A 12,109-nucleotide genomic window follows, 5' to 3' on the forward strand; every position below is an offset into this window, starting at 1 on the left:
CCGGAGAGGAGTCGGTAGAAGACAGAAAGACCACCAACCTGTCTGCAGTGAGTAAGTGAAAGGCCCTCGGAAGTAGAGGAGGTACCATTCTTTAAATGCGGATGTGAAGGCGGCTGCCCAGTCCTGAATGATTTATGCTGCAAACATTAAAGATCCCACAGTATGATTTCAAAAATGAAAGCCACTATGTGCCAATGACCTGGTCAGGTTCTCTTTTGATGTGTGTTATATGTAATAAGGTAAAATGAGTCGAATAGCTTTTCTCTAACTTGTTCGTTTACTTTTGGTCTTGTCACCAAGATTTTCCAAACATTTTTGTTGTTTTCCCTTGAAGAAAGCTCGCATAAAACATGGATCTTTGCAGGAGTTTGTGCATTATTATCCATTCCTGCTCCCTCTCCCCCCCCCCCCCTCCCCCCCCCCCCCCTTGCATTCCGCAACAGGATTTGGGAGTACTGCAAACAGCCCGCCACAAGGTAGCGCCACATGTACACGCTTTTTTCATTTTTTAGCGTCACCCACTACTTTTGTTTTTTCTCCTTGGGAAAATAAATCTCCACTGTGTTTATCCCCGTTTGTCATATTCAATCTCCACATTCAATCTCACTCCATCTTTGTCTCCCTCTGAGTAATTAGGGATTCAGTGGAGTACATCTTATCAAACACTGCCAATGTTGTTTTCTAACTGGCAAGATTATAAGTGGGATCGTTTTATTATAAATAAATAAACTTTAAATATTTACAGTACATATTGTTTAAATATTTAATATTAAGGCAGAAGCACACAGACAGTTGTCCTCTATAAGTGTAGCGATTCCCTCCCGTGGTTCCGATCTTGTCCCACTAGCTCAAATCTCATCTTACGGTGCGGGTTCCTTTCAAAATCTCCACTACAGGTTTAAATACAATCTCCAATTTCAATATTCCTACAGGTCGCACAAGATCTGCCAGCAACCCTCTTCTGGTGAAACTGCCAAAATCGAGACTCTCTGCTCACCTTCGCTCTTTCATTCCTCTTTTCTTCCACCTGTGGAACAAACTCCCTCACTCTCTTCAATCCCACTCCTCCCTCCAGGTCTTTAAAACAGCTGTTCACCACCATCTCTTATCTTCCCCCATCCAAAACCTTGATCTTTTCTACCCCGTTAATTCACCCCAGATCTACTTTTTTTGAAATTCCGACTTCTTTCCTGGAAGTTCTAGCAGTGTCCATGTCTTTTTTTTTTTTTTTACCTCTCCCACCCCCTACCCCCCTTCCCTCGCCTCCTCCCCCCAAGCCCTCTCCCTCCCACAGATCTCCCGATGTCCCTGCTCTCAAATGTTGTACTTGTGTGCTTCCCCCTCTCTCCCCATGTTGTCTCCCGCTCCCTTTATTTCGTCTTATGTGTCGGTTTTTTTTTTTCTGTTTGTTTTTGTCATTATTGTTAGCTCTTACCCGAGCCTCGATCTTGTATACAAAAAAAAAAAAAAATACAACACAAGTCTTGTCTCGTCTATAAAACATATTTATACTCCGTGCACATGAAGTGAAAAGCGGGGTTGAGCAATTCCTTCACTTTGTCTGTCTCTACATTCTGTCTACAAACATTAGTTTATGATCAAGGAACAACTTGATTTCAATTAAATGTTATATTTTGTATGCGAATTGGAACATTCATTGGAAAATGAGCCCGTCGTCTTACAGTACTTTGGCTCTGAATTTGTCTCGATTATGCATGTGCGGAGAGGAGAGAGATAATTTGTTTTTGACTTTGTCTGCCTGTCTGACAATCAAACAAAATTGAAAATCATTCCAAAAAGGAAGTTCCATGCACTCTCTTGTTTTTGTACAGTTAAGGCTCATGGAGGGGCTAGAACATAGAATAGATCAGGATGCAACAGAACAAAAACGAACAGCAGAAGGAGAGGGGGAAAACACACAGCAGCCGGGATGAGGGACAAAATAGAGAGAGAGAGAGAGAGAGACCGTGAAGATAAGGGATGTGAGGAAGAATGAGGACAAGCAGAGAACACAGGGGGTGGACAAGATGGATACGGAAGCAAACTCTCAGGAAGGAAAAACAGGAAAGTTGGAAAGAAGTGAGCTTGGGGGTGGATGGTTAACGGGGGTTGAAAATATCATGGATTTGGATGGGGGATGATGATCTGAAGTTTTGGATGGGAGGTGATGTTTTTAACTCATTTTCTACTAAACTAGGACGTGCCCGTACGTGGGTGCCCGTTCCTTGGGGGAAAAAAATAAAAAAAAATTTTTCCAAATTTAAATCAAGTTTACCTCCCTGTCTTTGCTAGCCATGACATTCGATGCCATTGACCATTGCCACTCCTACGCCACGGTGAGGCGACAGGGTAGGATTTGTAGGAGACCTGAAAGTGCAGTGTCAGTATGTATTCCAAAAAGGTTTGCAAGGCATATCAACAAATTGAAACAGAATTTAAACAGAGCAGAAATCGTTATTATTATTATATTACTACAAATTATTACAAATTATTACATTACAAATTTTATTCGTTAATGTTAATTCCCTGCCATCACCCTCTGCCATCACCCTCTGCCATCACCCTCCCATCACCCTCCCATCACCCGCCCATCACCCTGCCCCATCACCCTGCCCCATCACCCTCTGCCATCACCCTCTGCCATCACCCTCTGCCATCACCCTCTGCCATCACCCTCTGCCATCACCCTCTGCCATCACCCTCTGCCATCACCCTCTGCCATCACCCTCTGCCATCACCCTCTGCCATCACCCTCTGCCATCACCCTCTGCCATCACCCTCTGCCATCACCCTCTGCCATCACCCTCTGCCATCACCCTCTGCCATCACCCTCTGCCATCACCCTCTGCCATCACCCTCTGCCATCACCCTCTGCCATCACCCTCTGCCATCACCCTCTGCCATCACCCTCTGCCATCACCCTCTGCCATCACCCTCTGCCATCACCCTCTGCCATCACCCTCTGCCATCACCCTCTGCCATCACCCTCTGCCATCACCCTCTGCCATCACCCTCTGCCATCACCCTCTGCCATCACCCTCTGCCATCACCCTCTGCCATCACCCTCTGCCATCACCCTCTGCCATCACCCTCTGCCATCACCCTCTGCCATCACCCTCTGCCATCACCCTCTGCCATCACCCTCTGCCATCACCCTCTGCCATCACCCTCTGCCATCACCCTCTGCCATCACCCTCTGCCATCACCCTCTGCCATCACCCTCTGCCATCACCCTCTGCCATCACCCTCTGCCATCACCCTCTGCCATCACCCTCTGCCATCACCCTCTGCCATCACCCTCTGCCATCACCCTCTGCCATCACCCTCTGCCATCACCCTGCCATCACCCTCCCATCACCCTGCCCCATCACCCTGCCCCATCACCCTGGCCCATCACCCTGCCCCATCACCCTCCCATCTCCCTCCCAAACAAAGAATAATAAAAAGTGTCTACATGTACATTGTACACACCTTTATGTCGTTAGCACCTCTTCATAAACAACATTGCAGAGGAAACGGCGCTTCTTCTTTGTTTCCTCGTCCTGGGCAAGAATGCGGAGGCTGCTGGATCTGCCAACCCTACAGGCCGCCACATAGAACTGACAATGGCTGAAGCAGGCTCTTGGGCAGAAGATCCCAACATGGTGTAGCGACTGCCAAAATAAGTTGTGCACTTATTTTGATGAATTAATTTCGAAACAAATTTTGCCTCAATCAATAAATAGATAATAAGAAGTGTCCACATGTACACACCTGTATGTCGTTAGCAGCTCTTCATAAATAGCATTGCTGAGGAAACGGCACTTCTCCAGGAGATCCTAACATGGTGTACGACTGCCAAAAGAAGTTGGGAACTTTTTTTGATGAATTCGTTTCGAAACAATTATTCTTCAATAAATAAATAATAATAAAAATTGTCTACATGTACATTGTACACACCTTTATCTCGTTAGCACCTCTTCATAAACAGCATTGCAGAGGAAACGGCGCTTCTTCTTTGTTTCCTCGTCCTGGGCAAGAATGCGGAGGCTGCTGGATCTGCCAACCCTACAGGCTGCCACGTAGAACTGACAATGGCCGAAGAAGTCTCTTGGGCAGAAGATCCCAACATGGTGTAGCGACTGCCAAAAGAAGTTCTGCACTTATTTTGATGAATTCTTTTCGAAACAATGTTTCTTCAATCAATAAATAAATAATAAGAATTGTCCACATGTACACACCTGTATGTCGTTAGCAGCTCTTCATAAACAACATTGCTGAGGAAACGGCACTTCTCCAGGAGATCCTAACATGGTGTACGACTGCCAAGAAAAGTTGTGCATTTTTTTTGCTGAATTCTTTTCGGAACAATTGTTCTTCAATAAATAAATAATAATAAAAATTGTCTACATGTACAATGTACACACCTTTATGTCGTTAGCACCTCTTCATAAACAACGTTGCTGAGGAAACGGCGCTTCTTCTTTGTTTCCTCGTCCAGGGCAAGAATGCGGAGGCTGCTGGAACTGCCAACCCTACTGGCCGCCACGTAGAACTGACCATGGCTGAAGAAGTCTCTTGTGCAGAAGATCCCAACATGGTGTAGCGACTGTCCTTGGGATTTATTCACAGTCATGGCAAAGCAGGGTCGTACCGGAAACTGCCGACGCCGCAGAGTGAACGGGAACATGTTGTCAGATGGACTCAAGGTTATGCGTGGAATGAGTAATGTGCGTCCAGAATTGACACCCATCACAGATTTTGCAACCAACAGATTTGGAAGGATCTGAAGTATGATGTACCTTGAGCCATTGCAGTGCCCACTCTGCTGGTCGAAGTTTCGCAGCAGCATGATTACCATACCCACCTTGAGAGAGATTCGATGTGGAGGCATACCAGATGGACAGAGGGTGTTCAGGAACTCAGGCGGATACAAATGATCACCCTCAGATTCCGCTGTATCGACGCTACAGCAAACATGTTCCTCCCCTGGGAATATGGTCGTCATGTAGGCATTTACCTGATCGACTTCGGAATTGGTCGGACATAGTATAACACGCTCGCATAGCCACTTGGGGTTGCTAATGTTGTTATGCAAGTCTTCGTACACCCAAGTGACAATATCCTGAAGTTTTTCACCTGGAAGAATGAGCGGTACCCTGAGCTCAATAGCAAATTCACCCTCTGCTGGATGGACAGGAATCTTCCCTTCACCCAGATCCAGCAGGAATTTTGCAAAAGCAGATTCGTCCTGTTGTTCTCCAGCACCCTGCATGATCCTCATGTTTACTCTGAGACGAAGTATCTGCACTTTTCTCCACAGGTATGAGCTCTTGAAGCACCTTCCAACTATGTCAATACGGCTACCGTGTGGCACAACAGTAAGGATCTGCCGCCAGTCACCACTGAAAAGCATTGTAATGCCGCCAAATGGTTCCTCTGAGCCCCGAAGCCACTGGAATGTTCGATCTGCTGCCTCCAATGCTCGACGATCCATCATTGAAACCTCATCCACCACCATTAGATTAGTCATGCGTATGAGTGCTGCAGTGGTGTCATTTTCACTGATGTTGCAAGTGGACTCATCAGTGAGAATGAGAGGACACTTGGTCCTACTATGGAAGGTGGCCCCTTTAGGCAGCAGCGTAGCTGCAATACCACTTGCAGCAGTTGCAAGAGCCACTTTGCCCATTGCTCGCACTTTGTTGAGTATATGAGACAATGTGAATGTTTTCCCAGTCCCACCACTTGCATCAACTGCAAGCATGCAGCCATGTCCGTGTTCCACACTCCGCATCACTTTATCGACAACAACGCGCTGCTCGTCATTAAGAAGGCACTCTGTTTGAGCGATGTGAGCCTCAAGTTCTCCTATATTGTGCACTGTTTCGTGCTCGATGACGCGCGGAATGCGAGACTGGAAATGAACTGGTTCAGGCTCAGGAAGGCCAAAGGTCTTACTGAGCGAAAAGCCGTGGCACTCAACTTTGTTCCTCAGCTCTAGTAGCACTGCACTCACAATGCGTCCATTTGGTTCATTCACACCTGCTGCACGCATGAAGTCCTCGCACAGCACATACTTGTGCCTTTCCCAGAACTGCACGTGGTTGCCTCTGAGAACGAAAATGAGCATGTTGGCAAATACTTCGCGGACTGCAGGGCCAAATGCAATATTTGCAGCCTCTTCCATAACAGAATCCACCTCCTGGTCATTGTCAACGATGCCATATGCAATGCAGGCTGCCAGATAGGTCTCCATGACCCTACCACCAACACGACGGAGATCCTGAAAGCATGTGGGGCCAGGCACGCGGTACAGTAGCATGCGGAGATAGTACAACTCGGCAGTATGTGAGTTGACGGGAATAATGGGGAGCCGCCCAACCGTATCAGCCTTACGGTTATCCTGGAAACTCAGCCTTCTCTTCCGCAATTGAAACCTTTTCCTCAAGTAGGTGAAGTGTTGGAATACATCTGGATATAGAACATGACGCATGTGTGCATGGAGATTCATGGCTTCGAAAAAGGCGGTGAGGGTTGTTGCAGGGGGTCCTGACTCTGCCACGTTCTGTACGGCACCTTCGTCATTGAACGTGATCACCTGCTCATCCTGTAGATGGAGTGCCAGCATCTCGACTGGTGGGTACTTGCGTTGAATGGGGAAATCGTATATGCGCCAGTATCCCTCAGATGCGGTGATGTAACGCCCTAGTTCGTAGCGTGCCACTTCATCATGTCGTAATGCCTCTCGCATCCTCTCATGAGGCTCCAGTCTGACCAGGCACTGGTCCGGGCCCTTTTCAAGGTATTTGTACAGGTACTTGACACAGGTGACAGCACAGACGATCTCAAGGTTGATGTGAGCATCGTACCTGAGGACAATATATGGATTGTAAGGCACAACCCATGCATTGTTAACTAATACGTTAGCACCGCCTCGTATTGTCTTCATGATGGGATCACCAGGTGCTGCTTCTGCCCGTCTTCTGTACAGGGGATAGGAGTCATCAGAGAAGCTTGTCGTTTGTCGTAGGGCTTTGGGATAGTCCTTTGTGCACTTCCGGTCTGCCATGCAAGGGCTCAAGATGTTCCATTCCCCACATGGGCCGTGAATCATGTGTGATGTCACGATACGGTGTAGTTCCGGATTTGTGAGTCTGTCAGGAATCTCAGCAGAGACCACGCGATCGACATCTGCTGGTGTTCTGGGCTTGTCGCGAGGTACCACGGTCAGGAGCATGTGTATATGGGGAAGGTGACGCTTTTGCGTTTCCTTCACCATCACGTAAGCATCCACATGCCCCAAGATGTCATGCTTGAGGATGTCAGCGAGGAGTGCTTCCACCTTCATATGAAACACCCGGGCGATGATATCAGGTCTTGCATTGGGTGGCTGACCCTCAAAAACCGATTCTTTAATTTCTGGCCACTTTGGGTTGCAGGTGAATGTTAGGAAAAAGTCTGGTTTTCCCTTGACTCTGACTAAAGCCATTGCATCCTGAAACTCTTTGGCATACCAACGTGGCGACCCATAAATTGACGGTGGCAGAATGGTGAGGCGTCCAGGTAGCACCTCAGCATCACTGTTCAACGCATCAACGATGATCTTATACTTTTCTGCCTTAATTGACTTCTGGTTGCAGCGAATCCAATTGAGACGGTGTGACTCAATTTTTGCCATCATGTCGCATACGTACTGCTGTGTCAACCTTCCACCACGAAGCAGTAGATTGAAGTGATGAGTAGGATCACGTACTTGTAGATGGTAGCGGTAGAAAGTTGTTGGCGTTGTCCCTGCCAACTCAGTGTGGTACCCCTGAGAGCCGCAGGGTAGCAGAAGTATGTATGATAGTGGGTCATACGCTGGATGCAAGGCATCTATTGTCTGTAAACCTCCTCCTCTGAGGTGAACAGCGACTGCCAGCCTTCCAAACTGCTCTGTTGTCATAGCCCCTGGAGCAATGACAGCCACATCGCTGTCTGGTGAGGGAAGGTTGACGGTACCATGATGAAGGTCTCGGCGCCGCGTGCGACCTGTTAACACAATATTCAGTTCATTGGCGCTATCATTATGAACCACATACTCAATGGCAGTTTTGAATTGCTGGACGTATGGGTTGCACTCATGAATGGCCTGTTGTGCTCTTAGCAAAAACTGCTCATTCAGGTCACTGTTCGAGGTGTGGGCACGACGATAATCCAGCTCATGGGCTGGATCGTGAAAGTAGATCTGAGCAAAGCGTGGGGTACAACCCAGATCGGCAAGAGGAGCACCAATGTAATGGTAAACCTTACCTTGTATGCGCACTCCAGGATTGAAGCCAGGCATACGTATCTCTCGGACACCGATACTTGCCATTGCCAGCGCGTTGTTGTACTGTTTCGCGTGCTTCACAAAGGCCTGGTTAAGGAAAAGGTTTTTAATAGCATCAGGAGGTTGTGATGGAATTGAACCGGGTTTTGGATTCGTAGGATCATGCATAAGATCGACCTTGCCGTGGTTGCAGCAAAATCCTCTTCTCTCCTCATTCCACACCAAAGCAGCACAATGAGAGCATTTAGTGCACTGAAATATTGAAGTCCTGCTCAGCGCGTGCCTGTACTCACCATGAAGTACCTCTCGGAAGAAATCGGTATCATCGTATCGAGCAAGGTTGCGATTGTCATGGTGAGCCTGGTCTAGTCTCACACGGTGTAAATCCTGATGGCGCAGGGCATCCCTTACTTGCCGGTCTTCTCGCTGGTGAGGGATTTCTTCTGCACGACGCCTTGTCTCGCGTCCAGTGTTGTCTGCCAAGCGAGCAGTCCGTTCCTCATCCGTTTCTTCTGCACGACGACTTGTTATGCGTCGAGTGTTGTCTGCCAAGCGAGCAGTCCGTTCTTCATCCGTTTCTTCTGCACGACGCCTTGTCTCGCGTCCAGAGTTGTCTGCCAAGCGAGCAGTCCGTTCTTCATCCGTTTCTTCTGCACGACGCCTTGTCTCGCGTCCAGCGTTGTCTGCCAAGCGAGCAGTCCGTTCCTCATCCGTTTCTTCTGCACGACGCCTTGTCTCGCGTCCAGCGTTGTCTGCCAAGCGAGCAGTCCGTTCTTCATCCGTTTCAGCTGCACGACGACTTGTCACGCGCGTAACGGCGCGTGTCAAGCGAGCAGCGCGTTCTTCGTCAGATTGCATTGCGCGCTCACGGCGTGCAGCTTCGTTCCTTCGTTCTCGTAAACGACGACTCGATTGGGGCATTGTCTTTATCTACAATCTAGCTATAAGATAGACAGTAAGTATATAGACGGTAAGTATAATATAGAGAAGATAGAATAGATAGATCTAACAATAAGACAGTGGGAAGATACAATCGTAACAATCGAGACAGTTAGTCGGCACTTTCGTAAGGCCGGAAGTGAAGTCTTCACTGTCCGGAAGTTCGCATAGCGCAGTTACGATTATTCGCCATTTAGTGTTAATGTCCAAGTATTAAATTAGCGCCAACGTATTTTGGCTTTGTGCAATTTAATCGCAAGGAATCAATCAATTCAATAAAAAAAAGAAAAGGAAAAACATTAATAGGCTACGCAACAACGGCTTCAGTGATTGGCTGCCGGAAGTGCAGTCGTCACTGTCCGGAAGTTGGCAACAACGTGTCCTGTGATTGGCTGTACCTGCGCCCAAAAATAAAAACCTTAACCGTCCGGCAACTGAATGTTAAAAAAAAATAAATAAACGCTCTTCGCTTTCGCGTGATCGTGCGTGGGGGGGGGGGGGGGGGGGGGGAAAAAAGTTAAAAAAAATAAATAAACGCTCCGCTTTCGCGTGATCGTGCGTGGGGGGGGGGGGGGAAAAAAAAAAACGCTCTTCGCTTCCGCCCTTCGCTCTGACTGAATTGGGAGAATGTTTTTAAAGTGCGCATAAGAAATCGAGAAATTATTATTTTCCCGTATACGGGCGCATGCCCGTACTATATATCTATCTAAAATTATATCCCCCCCCTCTATTTACATGAAATGTTTTGGTCCATTCGCAACGCCAAAGCGAACGGCGAACGGCTTGCGAGTACAGTGACAATCCCCCCCCTCTATTTACATGAATGGTTTGGTCCATTCGCAACGACCACAGAACCCCCCCCCCTCTATTTACATGCAATGGTTTGGTCCATTCGCAACGCCAAAGCGAACGGCGAACGGCTAAATCGCCATAGCTCGGTAAGTACTTGTCCGATTAATTTCAAACCTTGAAAAGGCACATCCTCGGGTCCCCAGCAATATACCTGGCAAGTTTCAAGTATATCGGACCGGTAGTTGTCGAGAAATCGTTGTCGCATACATACACACACACATACACACAGAGATTAATGGAATTATAGATAGATGTAGGAGTGTTGGGAAATGAAAAGGGGTTTGTAAATTATTTCCATCTGTTGTTGTTGTCATTGTTTTATGTTGTGCTTCCCAAGTCGAAAATCCCATAGAAAACCAAGAAGAAAAATCCCATAGGAAATTGGACCAGTAGGATCTACTGGTTTCAATAAGGAAAGTGAAATACTGGACTAGTAGAAAATACCAATCAAAAACCAGTAGGCCAATGGGAGAACAATAGAATACCAATATATAAACCAGAACGGCACTCAGTAGAGAGCATACCTCCGCCTGGTGAACAGTTTACATTTTGTATCTCATTGTAGACCAGAAAATCACAATACAGAATCACATTTAATCAAAATCAATCGCAGGAATCACCACAGGTCCAGTCTTTCATACCCCGATCTACCCCTCGTTTTTGCCCATATGACTCAATGGTGAAGAATCACTTATAAATTCTAGTATCCAGATCCGAATCCGGATCTTCACCAAAATCTAATCATTTCATCCTTGTCACATACACTTAATCTCTGCAAACTTTCGTCCGAATCCGTCCATAACTTTTTGAGATATCTTGTTCACAAACGGACAGATGGGTGAAAACATAACCCCCATCCACTTTTGATGGCAGAGGTAATGAACAGGATTGAAAATATCTTATTATTATTCACATCCTTGTCAGTACCCTCTCCCACATCCGACCTCACCTCTTTTATGTATCCCCCTCCTCAGCATCCCTCCACTCCATGTCCCTCATTTCTGCATCCTCTTCACCACACACCCTCATAGCTTCCTCCTCACCCCACCCTCTCAAACCATCTCACCCCACCCTCTCAAACCACCTCACCCCACCCCTCAAAGCCTCCTCCTCACCTTTCCCCCTCAAATCCACCCCTATCAATGCATCCTCCCAATGCCTCATCCCCTGCCCCTAACTGTATGGACCTCAAACATCTGAGGCCTCCACTCCTACCTGACAGATATCTCAATACAGGCTACTGCTGATAAACTGGACATCCTCTGTTTAACAGAATCCTTCCTCCCACACGACATCCCTGACTCCGTAGTGTCTCTCTCCCTGGCTATTGTCTCCTATGATTCGATAGTTCTGAACCCTGCCATGGTGAAAGAGTTGCACTTTATATCAATAACTCAATTTCTCACTGGCCTTGTACTGATCGTATACCTCCCAATCCCCCGGAGTACCTTTGGTTGTGACTTCCCCTCCCCTCCCACCTCTTGTTTGTCTATGTGTTGTATCTCCATATACATCTCCCTCTTTAATGACTCCTTTTATGACTACATATACATCTCCCTCTCTATCAGACAACATGGACCAACTTTTAACCACTCATCCCAACTATATTTTCCTCATATATGGCAATTTCAATTGTCACCATGCAAATTGGCTGGGTGTTGGTACCTCTCTCACCAGCCATGGCACTTCAGCAAAGGAATTCTGTGACTCCATGGGACTGACTCAATCTGTAAACTTTCCAGCTTGGATTTTGGCCAATGGAAATCTTCTTTTCTTGATTTTGTGATGACAAACCTCCCTGCAAACGTCTGCTGCTCCACCTCAGCTCCATTTAATACAACTGATCATATGCCTGTGAAAGTCAACATCTCTGGATATTTTTGGTGAGCTGCCTCGACGCCGGTGAGTCTGGCAAACCTAGGCAGATTGGAAGAGACTGCAAGCAACCATGTAATTTCAGGACTGGTCTCATATCTACCACTCCTGATATTAACTCAGCCTGGGAAGTCTTCCACAGATACCTGC

At 47.2% G+C, this 12,109-nt stretch overlaps 1 protein-coding gene and 1 long non-coding RNA gene across 2 annotated transcripts in view; both read left to right on the plus strand.

The window, feature by feature from the left end:
* The window catches only part of LOC144892601 (uncharacterized), a 1,198,808-nt gene that overhangs the window by 535,511 nt on the left and 651,188 nt on the right, over positions 1-12,109 (plus strand). The gene's annotated exons all lie outside the window — the stretch shown is intronic.
* The window catches only part of LOC137429177 (uncharacterized), an 83,635-nt gene that overhangs the window by 51,953 nt on the left and 19,573 nt on the right, over positions 1-12,109 (plus strand). The window contains exon 3 of the long non-coding RNA XR_010984826.2: positions 444-476. This is a non-coding gene — a long non-coding RNA (uncharacterized LOC137429177). The remainder of the gene's footprint in view (positions 1-443; positions 477-12,109) is intronic.

This window comes from Myxine glutinosa, chromosome 6 (assembly GCF_964187855.1).
Source record: "Myxine glutinosa chromosome 6, kmMyxGlut1.1, whole genome shotgun sequence".
Taxonomy (NCBI): domain Eukaryota; kingdom Metazoa; phylum Chordata; class Myxini; order Myxiniformes; family Myxinidae; genus Myxine; species Myxine glutinosa.